This window comes from Silurus aristotelis (genome assembly GCF_946808225.1).
Source record: "Silurus aristotelis genome assembly, chromosome: 9".
Taxonomy (NCBI): Eukaryota; Metazoa; Chordata; class Actinopteri; order Siluriformes; family Siluridae; genus Silurus; species Silurus aristotelis.
The window spans coordinates 3252911-3265386 of record NC_139582.1 but is presented as its reverse complement, the minus strand read 5'-3'; the positions used below and the strand labels follow the sequence as shown (position 1 = coordinate 3265386).

The 12476-nt window shown below is 40.3% G+C and overlaps 1 protein-coding gene across 3 annotated transcripts in view; it reads left to right on the top strand.

The window, feature by feature from the left end:
• lrrc4cb (leucine rich repeat containing 4C-b) overlaps nucleotides 1-12476 on the top strand; it is a 55469-nt gene that overhangs the window by 24405 nt on the left and 18588 nt on the right. Inside the window, exon 1 of one of the 3 annotated variants that reach the window (XM_083549963.1) lies at nucleotides 366-763. The exons of the other annotated variants lie outside the window; for them this stretch is intronic. The gene's annotated coding sequence lies outside the window, so the exon portion shown is untranslated. Of the gene's footprint in view, nucleotides 1-365; nucleotides 764-12476 lie in introns of those variants that run through there. 3 annotated transcript variants of the gene reach the window in all.

Here is a 12476-nt window from a genome sequence, read left to right as displayed (position 1 = left end):
TACCTCTTTTGTGCATCTATCTATCTATCTATCTATCTATCTATCTATCTATCTATCTATCTATCTATCTATCTATCTATCTATCTATCTATCTATCTATCTATCTATCTATCTATCTATCTATCTATCGGTTCAGATGGAATAGACAGATGGATAGACAGCCTGCCCATCTTCCCATCTATAAATCTCTCTATCTTGTCATTGGCTACATGATTGAAGCCTGGTGCCAGAATAAGCTGGTAGATTTTGGATCCCACCATCACCCTCCATCCATTCCTCCTTCCCTCCCTCCCTCCCTCCACCCTTCCCTTCCTTTCATACCCCCCCTGCCCCACACCATCCCCCCTTCTGTTGCTCTACTTAGCGTTACTTTTGCTAGAATATGGCGTTGGGTCATTCATATTCCGTTCACATGTGCAGGCTTTTGCAAAGACGCAGGAGGAAAAGAGAGACACGAGCGTGTGTGTGTGTGTGTGTGTGTGTGTGTTTGTGACTGTTCCCCATCTTCACTTTGCTGCATTCGAGAAGTAAACGAGGTGAAAGGCAAGCCTGTGTCGAGTACATCCTGCATTCAGCTTCTTACTCATCAAACTGCATGCTGGGTCGCATCCTGGGATGCGTTATTCCGTCTCCTACAGGTTTTTTTTTCTCTCGGATGGCGTTTGTGGAAAGCACAGACCGAGGGTGGCATCTCTGAACACACAGGGCTGTACGTTGTGTCTCCGACAATTAACCCTCTTGTTTACACCCAAGCCAGGTGAAGGTAGGCATTACATTCCTGATGTGCTGCCAAGAGATTCTGGGTTGTACCGAAAGATTGCGTATTTTCTGTGTATGATTCATGGCCGTGGGTTGTTGCTTCCCTGATACTTCTTTTTTCTTTTTTTTTGCGCATGAACTGTTTGACAGAAGCGTCGATTTCTAAGAAAAATGGTAAAAAAAAAAAAAAAAAACACTAAAAACGCTCCCGCATTCGAACAGACATTCGTGTAGGTAAATGTTTCTCAAGCAGCAGACGAAAACCTGTACATTAGTGCATTGTGGATTCAAGACGCAGCCATGGCTCCTTGATTTGGTGCCTGCTTGTGAGGACATCGAGCGAAGCCAGTCATCTGAGATAATTGCTTTTAACCAGCACTGCTCCATCTATTCCAGTTCCTGAAACGAATGCACTAATTATGAATGTCATCTCTCTCGTACAGTCTGCCAAAGAAGATCTGTTCTTTTTTTTCATGATCTGGAAGCTACAGTGCAGTTCATGTACACTTGAAACAAGATGAAGCCGTCGCCAGTTTATTTCAAGTGGCACGCCTTTGATGAATTAAGCACTTTTTATTCGCTGCTTAAAAAATTAAACAGGACCTCTTTCTGTTTGTTCCCATGATTCTGGAAACCGAGCAGGAAAAGCGATAAAAGTTGCGTCTCCATAATCAACAGTTGATATGTGACACGATCCAATGATACATATCTTTATGCATGTGCAGAAACAGACTAAACAATCCAAGATTGCAAACATAAGCGCTCTATTATTATCCATTTACAACTGCAAATGGTGTAATATATATATATATATATAAAAAAACAGTCAAAATGGCTTTCGCTGGAACGTGCTTGACAGCTGCTCTATTTAGTTCAGCGCATTTCGCTCCGTAATCATCTTATCCAGCTTTAAATAAATGGAGCGAAATCCCAAACGCAGATGAGACCAAATCAATCTGCTCAAAAAATTAAAAGCGTAATCGCATTCCGACGATAATGGTACTGACTCAGATCCGTTCGCTGCTCGCCACTTTGCCATGGGCACCAGTGATTCCGAATACGCTCCAGTATAAAACATGCTATGGAACAGATAGAGGTGTAGGAGTTCATTTCCGTGTTTTTTTTTTTTTTCCTTACAGCCATGTTCGTTGTGTGGTCCAAAACTTCCTTGGAGTCGCATTCAGTGGGCCGTACCAAGAGGCCCGTGTTAATTAGGATAGATGCCTTTATTTGTACTTTTACAGCGGTGTGAAAATCCTTATATCCCAGGGATGTTAGGAAACTGGGGCTGGTAGCTTAGTGGTTAAAGCATTGGACTTTGGATCCGAAGGTTGTTTTTAACCCCATAGCTCCATACAAATAGACTACAGAGGGCCTTACTCAAGAGCCCCAAAAGTGGCAGCTTGGCGATACTGGTTCTTGGACCCCTGACCTTCGAATCAGAGCCTTAACCATTGAGCTACCACTTCCCCAGTACAGCTATTAATGAGATACAAAAGTCAGATCGTTCTGTGTACCCTCATGGTATCCGTAGCTTCCTGGAACATTTCACCGAAATGTGTGGTTTATTGGTTCATTTTCCAATCAATTCATAGCTATCAGTCTTAGATGATAGACAGAGATCGAATACAAATGTTCAACTCTATAGTCTCAACCTATGAGACAGCTGCAGAATGGCTCCTCAAACCGAACGAGAAAAGTTATCGAGATTCGCTTAATTTACACAAGACAGAGACAAAGATCGCTGCGCTTTTTTTCTCTCAGGGCGATGACCTGGATTTAGCCCTGACTCATGGGCTGCACATTACAAAACCCCTAAAGTGCAGCTTTGATTGATGGTGTATCCTCACAGGCAGCTCAGAGAAACAAGGTTTAGCGTGCAGTCCTGGGACCGAGAGTCCACAACACAGTTAATGTGTTGAATGTGACAGCAACAGGAAGGAAATCAATGCCAAAATACCAGTTGCGTCCTCTATCGTTAAAAAGAGGGCGTGTATCGGGTATATAAAATCGGCGAGACGAAACGGCGCGCGTTTATCTCATCGGAATGGAAATGAAACGCCAAAAAGGAGCTTTATAGAAAAGCTTTCTCCAGCGTGAGTGAGGTAGGAAGTTATATGGCGAAAAGACGTTCGAATAGTCGAACAATGATAAGGAAATCAGCGAACGTGCGGAGTGACTTCAGAGGGTCAGAGGGATAGCGGGGAAAAAAAATTATTTTTATAGAAAAGTGGTTTATATGAGTCACATGTACTTTTACAGCACTAAGAAATTCTTTCTTTTCATATCCTAGTGGTATTAGGAAGCCAGGGTCAGCCTTGTTACAGCACCCCTGGAGAACAGATGGTTAAGGGCCTTGCTTAAGGGCCCCAAAGTAGCTGCTTGGTTATACCAGTGCTAGAACGCCTGACCTTCTGATCAGTTACTCAGAGCTTTAACCACTGAGTTACCACTTCCTCCTAGCAAGGTACATTCAGTAAAAAAAATAAAATAAATCGCAATTCAAGGTAATAGAGACAAGGCCCTGCCAGTCACCCAGCTGTGCTCTCTGTTCGAGTCATTAAAAACTCATGGTCTTTTATTAATCATGTAGTTAGTTTCCATATTCATCTGTCCCCCCAGAATATAAAACAACAACCGCATGCCAGTGGAATTTTAATTGGCACAATTGAGATGCACTTTGCGCTACTACGTCTGGTCCCACGTGAATACCTTAAAGATCGCACTTTCCCAAAGCAGTTTACCCCCCCAAAATCCCACCCTTTTCTTCAGTGAATAATCTCATCTGGATACTGGAGAATTGCTGATGTAATCAAAAAGACCATAATGCTCATACTGAACATCCTGTCAACACACATTTATCTCATAGCATAGTATAATCTGGAGTCATTTATACAAGATGCTGATGTTGTGCTGGTTCCTCTGGTTCCTTTTTTTCTTCAAGGTGTCTTCCAACGTTGCCTTTGGCTCGGTTATTAGGAATCCGTGGTGGACAGTGTGGGAGTAAATGTAATTTGTTACTGTATTTAAGTAGCTTTTTCACGTATTTGTACTGAAGTCTTTCCATTTGGGGACACTTTAACTTTACTTCATTTCAAAGTCAATGTTCAAAATTTACTCAACTTTAAGTAGTTGAAAAGGAGATTTTGGGTTCATGATCATTGTAATAGAAATCAGTGTTTGAGTCATTAATATCATTCTATCAATAATTTTGTGTGCTGAGAGTCACATTTGAGTCTTTTCACATAAACTGAGTTGATTAAGCAAAGAGTCATGTGACAAAAATGATAATATGAACATTATACTTATAATCAATCGTAGTACTTTGGATACTTAAGTCTATTTGAATGCAAAATCATTTGTACTTTAACTCAAGTGAAAGTTTAAAGGGAGTCATTTTTTACACAGTATCTCTACTTTGTCTTAAGTACGTGGTTTATGTACCGCTCCAGCTTTTCTATAACACCGCTTTGTGACACGTTCGATTTTTAAACCATCGCTACATCAATAAAAATTGAACTGATTCGATTAGAAAAGCGTCAGGTTTCTCCTTATATGAAAACCGTCTCGGACTCCGGCACGCATACGGCAGCCTCCGTGAAGTCGAAATAGATTTTGGATTTTGTCCTATTGTGCTTATTGATCCATTTGACATCCGTCCATTACGTTTCACTGCACGTTTATACAGTATTACTGGCTGTTCATAACACCGTTGCCATGAGCAACGTTATGAGTGCGCCTGTACTGTTCTGTTCTGCTTTAGTTAGTAGGGAAATATGAAAACGGCAACAAAAAAAAACGCAGCGTAGACGTAGTTGTTACACGAGTTTATTTTAAAGTGGAAATGTCTTCGGAGAATAACTGGCTATATATACATAAAACTCCGTACATAAAACGGCCTGTTTAGCCAAATGTGTCATACTAATCGCTGATATTTGCCAGGATGAGTTGTCGGTTTTGTAATGCTCAGCTATCTTTATCTCTGAACAACTGCTCAGGATGATACAATGAACCAGCAGCATGGTACAGGTGTCCCAATACTTTTTTTTTTTTCATATAATACATACACACACACTATATGGACAAAAGTATTACATCATTTTCTGAGTCTTTCTTGACTAAAGTCTTAGCACAAAGTTGGACGTCTTTGGATCTCGTAGCATGAAATTCTCCCTTAACTTGAACTTTGAGACTCTGTGCACGAAGCCAGCTCCATGAAGATTTAATGATTGCAAGATGTGCTATTTTTTTGCTGTTGAATTATCGACTTTTTCTTGGATCCTTCGATATTAACGCGTAACACCGCGAAGCTGCAAAGGGTCGGCGTCATTTTCCATCACGTGAAGAATAATAGCTGAACGTCGATCTACACGGATCAAATAGTGACTGATAAGATGGCACCCATATTATAGCAGATGAGTAAGAGCCTGAAGAGGCCGCAGTAGTTTCAATCCAGCAGCAGATGTCTGATTCCATGCGTGGATGCTTTGGAAAACCCTGTCTGAGGGGCATAAGGCACTCGGGAAGGAGGTCCAGGGCATTCTGCAGACACGCAGACGTACAGGCACACAGAGGTGAAAGTTCATCTGTCTAAAAAGGCTTCTGAAAATGACTCGGTTGAACAGTAAACAGGCGTTGGATACGCCGCTACTTTTAGTAATAAATACAGTCGAAAATTAGCAGGTTCTCATTTGGAACCTAATTAACAGTAAGTTGCGGATTGTCTTAAAATTCGCGGGGAAAACATTTTAAACTGTGTTTTCACTAACAAATTTCATTAAATAATTAAAAACAAATAATTGTATTAAAGATTAATTCACTAAGGTACCATGGGGGCTGTGGAGGTGCGTCCACAATTTTTGGAACTCGCTAGAGGGGGTCATAAAAAGTAACCCCCGCAGGTTCCGAAAGCCCACTGTATATCTGTTTTTGGGGGGGTTTGATTTTTGGAAACACTTTCCATGCAGTTTACTCAGATCTCTAGTCAATATCATCTTGTGAATGAAATGACAGAAGCTTGTGAATGTTACAGGAAGTAGGGATGGTAAGATTCAGCGACTCGCATGGGTGCATCGGCATAAAAGTTAACGAAGTGATGCATCGATTTGAAAAAAGTCTGCATTGGCACGAAAAAGTTACCATTTTTATTGTGCTGCATCATTTTTAACATATTTGCGTCTGTAAAAAAAAAAATTAATTTATATATATAATTATTATTATATATATAACTCATTATATTTTATATGTAGATTGATTTCTCGTCGCTAAACTGTTTCTCAAGCGCGTTCTCTCAGCACCGCTGCCGCTACGTGAATATGACGCATCACAACACTACGGAGACCGAGACGTGTCCTGAGAGTCACATAGAATACAGATTAACATGGCAGAGGTAGAGCTGTAACTTCCTGTAGACAGAACTGTAAAAGAACCTGTGGTTTTATTTCATCATTTTTTTTTCCCCTTTAAAGGCGTGTGTGTTCTTGACTTGACCTAACTTGTGTGAAAGAGGCCATGCGTAAGAAATCAGAACGCACTTAAGTAAATTGATGATTTGCTGTCTGTCTGAACCAATGAAATAAAAGTGAACTATCTGTATTTTATTGAATTGCATAGAATCATATAGTTTTCAATGCATCGCATTGCATTGTGTTGAATCGAATCAAAATCGGATCGCACTGCACCATAACAGAGGTGAATCGTATCGCATTGGTAGCTGCTTCATATGTATCTTTAATGTATAGTATCGGTGGCTCCGCCTCGAGATGAGAATTGAATCAGCCTCAGTTATAGAGATGCACATCACTAATAGGAAGCTTTAGGAACTAATAGGAAGCTTTTAACTGTTTCTGAGGTATAAAAAAGCAGACTGCTTGTGGAGTATTTATTTCGCCACGTGCGCAAGGTTTATTTTTGTACGCCTCGTGGTTCCTCTTACAAAAAAAAGGCAGAACCCGTGGGTTGTTCATTATTTCAGAAACACTCTCTCCCATCTTGCTTCCTGGACATCCTTTCTTTTTCTCCCTCAGCACTTTTCTGAGATTGGAGAAAAACTGGAGGGCAGGTGGCTTTTTCAAGCTTCTCAGGTCAGTTGGCATAGATTCTGAAACAGAAGGGTGTCAAAGGGAACCGTGTTTCCGAGGCCCATATACCACAGGGTGTCTAGAGTCCATGCTGGTGCAGACAATCAGAGTTGAATTTGTTCCACAACAAAGGACAGAGGCAGCTAGGCATCGTTTGGCATCTGAAAAATGATGCAGGTTTAAACAGAGAAGTGAAAAAATGTCTCTCAGGCTAAAGTCTGTGAGTGTTTGTAACATTTCTGGACCAATTTTGCCATTAGAAAAAAAAGCCCTCAAAGTTTTAGACTTCAGAAATGAATAATGTGCCAGAACATCCAACGCCAGTGACTTGGGAATTTATTATTAAAAATGTGAAAGTTTTGCTACGAGGCTAAAAGCAACCTAAAGGACTAGAAGATGGATGAATCAATTCAGTAGGACGGGTCCTAGTATTGGCAACGGGGAAACAAAAGGACAGAAATACATATTCTTATTATCTCAAATCACATTAACAAAAGGACGACAGACCGAACTGAAACCCAGACCCAACAAAAAAAAAAACCTGGTCCTCATTTACATGGCCGTAAAAGGATTTTTGCAAAACAACACGTACTTGAAGTTCACTTCAAGCCGACCTACACACTAAGACAGAGACTTATCTACCCCAACGACGTCTATGTCCAGATTGAGAATCCTTCTCTCAGCAACGGTGGAGACACAATCTGTCTTTTATTTGTTATGCTGCTTTTTCATCCAACCCCATGAAGATCAAGAACTCCTCACACATCTACCAGAAAAGCCACAATTGGGACTACCCTACACTGCCATACGCTCTTCCCTTACTATCCCTCTCTGGGGTAGTTTGGTCCTAACAACTCCCCTTACTGCTGACACCTCCCTCCACATTCTTACCTCAAATTTGTACGAGGCTATCCAGGGAGTAGAGGACCCTCAACCACGGAGCATAGAAATGTGTGTAATCCAGGCAACTTCCCTCAGACTGAAGAAACTGCTTGGAAGAGCAGTAAAACGTTTTGTTCCAACCAGCTGGAAGTCTAGTTGACATGACTCAACTTCCGGTCGACTCAACTTCCAAAGATTTTTGCATCTTACCAGTCCAGAGACAGTTAATCAAGTTAGCAGTCGACGGTGGGTGTTAGTTCGTTGCATGGAACAGCATGTGGTGATAAGATTTCTTGTGAACGAACGCGTAAAACCAACAGGTATCTACAGAAGACTTTAGGCACACTAGCTGATGAGAAGCTCAGCAATAAAACCTTTGAATAGCATGTCAAAGAAGGTCGTACGTGCATCAGTGATGATCCTGTTGAACGCCTGATCCTGGATAATCGACGCATAACCTGTCGTGAAATTGCACAAGGGACAAATATTTCTGTTGGAACGTCGAACACAATAATTCATCAGGCTGTACTGGGGTGGTTCAGGCGCACTGAGAAACCTTTCTATGCTGAATCTTTCCAGACATTAGTGAAACGCTGAGACGAGTGCATAAATGTAGCTGGAAGGATGTCGAAATATTAAATGTAGTTTTCACTCCTTGAAATTTGTTTTTTTATTTTATTAACTCAAAAGTCCCGGTTTGATTTGAACATCCCTCGTCATTTCTTTGGAACAAAACTGACTTTTGAAACAATAAGGAAATCTGCAGATATTCCAAGAAGGACATGACCACTAAAAGATATGTGAAATCTCAGACTAACTGTAAACTAAAGGCTCTTAAACTACATAAAGGAAAAAAGGAAACAAGCTCGGACGCAGTGGAGCAGGTGGCACGCTCTCGTTGTGCAGCATCGCTAATGTTGTTTTTGTCATCCGAAAATGCCTGAAACAAAGACGGTCATCGACATGATTTGGAAGAATTACCTCTGCAAACAGTCTCAGTTCCGTTCCCAAATATCAGGCATCTGCCTCCGATCGCTAGATAACATCGAGATTGTGATAGCATTTCGTCTGCACGCTCTGAAGCACAAGAAATTTATTAGATTGTAAAAACAATGGCTTCGCCAGCAGCTCGGTATTGATTCTTTTCACCGGTTTTGCCCGAAGTTTATTTGGTCTCTGGAATGGAAACGGATCAAGATCCAGAGCGAGATTTGGCAGATGCCCTTATCTACTTTCATTTTATTCATACAACTGGGCAGCTATTGGAATTAAGGGCCTTGCTCAGGGGCCCAGGATTTTGAACTCATGACCTTGAGACCTTGAGAATGTCTTAATCACTAAACTACCACCTCCTCTCCTCTCCCCTCTGCTCTATAGAGATGTTTGTTCCTTAAAATTGTAAATTTTTTGCCTAATCAGCGTGTCCGTGGCGACTATGGTGAGGTAAAAATGCCCTGTGATGGCATGAGGAAGAAACCTTGTAAATGTAAATGTATATCTTACTTGCACACTACGTATTTATATTCACATTCATCCCAAAGGTGTTCAGTAGATCAGAGCCACTCAAAATCTTCCTTTTCAAACCATGTCTAGGTGAGCTCGATTTGTGCACATTGTCATCCTGGAACAGGTTTGAATATAATAAAATGATATCGCATCCAAAGACGTCCTACACAATTGTTTGCCTCTAGCTTTGTGGCAACAGTTTGGAGAGGAACCACATATAGCATGGAAAAGTCAGGTGTCTGCATACTTTTGGCAATATAGTGTCAGTCTATCGTAAGAGAATCTTTATCATATAATAATTGTTTATCCCTTTATAATCTGTAGAATTCTATAATGGTGCGAAAAGGCTGCTGAGTCTAAACCAAGCCTGAGCTCTGCCAGTTCTCGGCTAATACAGCAAGCCTTTAAAGCAGTTACGGTCTCGTGTGTTTTTTGTTTATCCACTGAAATTGTTATCGACTTGTTTTTGTGTATTTGCTCAGCAATTAGAATGCCTATTTCTGCACCGCTTGGGCTTGTACGCTGGTGGCTGAGTAAAAAAAAAAAATCCAGTCTCTTTTTTTTTTACATACAGAGGTGTAAGTGAGCAGGATGAATACGATACGATGCACAGAGAGAAAAAAAACCCATCGAGGCCCAAAACACACGGAATATATATATGTGCAGCCTGTAAGCAGCTAAGTGCTTCAATTGGCCTGACTTCATACCGAGTCAATACTAACGACTAAGGAGACTATATGGCCACAGAAAGATTATAGCTCCGAGGCCCCAACCCCTTCTATTGTCATCTCAGGCAAGGAAAGTAATGGTTACCACTGGCTGCCCCTTTTCATCTCCTATCTGTGTTGTCTGTATTATACAGTCATTAAGGCTAATGACTACTCAGATGTGTTTGTTTTGAACTGTAGGAAATATGCGATGCCCATAGCAACATGTAGGTGTAGAAAACATTGAAGCGATGCAATGGGAAAGCGAGCAGAATGCGTTTACGCTGTTTACGTGCCTATTTTTGTTCGCCAGACCAGTAAAACAAAATGACATTGGGCTCCTTTAGTGGATGAATGTAAATGTTCGGTGCTTCGAAGAACACCCTGAGTCCCTGAGGCTTGCGTTATCATTTCGAGCAGTGTTTCTCTCGCTTTTTTTTGTAGCATGTCGGACACCAGGCATGATGGATGGCCTGGCTGAGACAGCACTTCAGCAGCATCTTATCTCCACGCATCGTGCTCTTTAGTGTTACAAGTTTCGGTGTGACATTTTGTTGGAAAACCGATTCACCATGCAAAAAGCCATTGGAACGTATTTCATTCTACTTCAGTGCTATTGTTGTGTGGGGTAATATATAAAAAGAAGGCTTTATCGCAGTGAAACTTTTAGGATCCAGTATGACTCAATGATGGATGCAGATGAGATGCGACTTCAACCCTTGTTAAAAGAACAGTCAATTTGTTCTTGATCTCAAATTACATACTTGAATAAAACACCAGCTATTTTTAGTGAAATTATATATTATAGTCACAGGAGGAAGCCAGATGTAGTTTGATATGAATATCCAAAAAATATCTTTGTGCAAAAATCTATTGTGGAATCCTGGACGGTATTTGTTTCATGACAGAAGGGGAGGAACTAACAGATTGTCGAGGTGCCAAGTTACAACTGTACTTCAATGTTGCCAACATACTGAATTTTTTTGTTAGACTTGTGTGTAAAAGCAGACCGAGATCTGCTCGTGTAAACCTCTATTCCCAAAGACTAATCACTGGTCACTGTGTCCTAATGACCAATCAATTCTCTCTATTCATTCTAATGACCAATCACTCATTGCCATTTTTTCCTAATAACCAATCACTAATCATTGTACTTCCTAATGACTATTAATTCAAAACAATTATTTCCAAGGACTAATCACTTATTGTTTGCAATAAGCAATCACAAATTACCATATTTCACAATAACCAATCATTCATAATTTTTCCTAATAACCAGTGACTCATTATTGTTACTAATGATCAGTCACTTATCGTAATTATTCCTAATGACCAATCCCTCATCATCATTCTTTCTAATAACAATCCCTCCATTTTCCTCAAATTAACCAATCACTCATCACCATTACTCCCAAATACTTAGCACTCAAAATTATCAGCTAAAATTAACCAATTATTCATCATTAATCTTCCTAATGACTAATCACTCAGCATCATTCTTCCTAATGACTAATCATTTATTATCATGTCCTCAAATTAATCAGTCAATTATCATCATTCCTTCCAATGAGCAATCACTCATCATCCCTCTTAATGACCGATCACTCATCATCATTCCTTACAATGACCAATCACTCATCATCATTCCTTTCAATGAGCAATCACTCATCATCCTTCTTAATGACCGATCACTCATCATCATTCCTTACAATGACCAATCACTCATCATCATTCCTTACAATGACCAATCACTCATCATCATTCCTCTTAATGACCGATCACTCATCATCATTCCTTTCAATGACCAATCACTCATCATCATTCCTCTTAATGACCAATCACTCATCATCATTCCTTCCAATGACCAATCACTCATCATCATTCCTTACAATGACCAATCACTCATCATCATTCCTTACAATGACCAATCACTCATCATCATTCCTTACAATGACCAATCACTCATCATCATTCCTCTTAATGACCGATCACTCATCATCATTCCTCTTAATGACCAATCACTCATCATCATTCCTCTTAATGACCAATCACTCATCATCATTCCTCTTAATGACCAATCACTCATCATCATTCCTTCCAATGACCAATCACTCATCATCATTCCTTACAATGACCGATCACTCATCATCATTCCTTACAATGACCAATCACTCATCATCATTCCTTACAATGACCAATCACTCATCATCATTCCTCTTAATGACCAATCACTCATCATCATTCCTTACAATGACCAATCACTCATCATCATTCCTCTTAATGACCAATCACTCATCATCATTCCTCTTAATGACCAATCACTCATCATCATTCCTTCCAATGACCAATCACTCATCATCATTCCTTACAATGACCGATCACTCATCATCATTCCTTACAATGACCAATCACTCATCATCATTCCTTACAATGACCGATCACTCATCATCATTCCTTACAATGACCAATCACTCATCATCATTCCTCTTAATGACCAATCACTCATCATCATTCCTTACAATGACCAATCACTCATCATCAT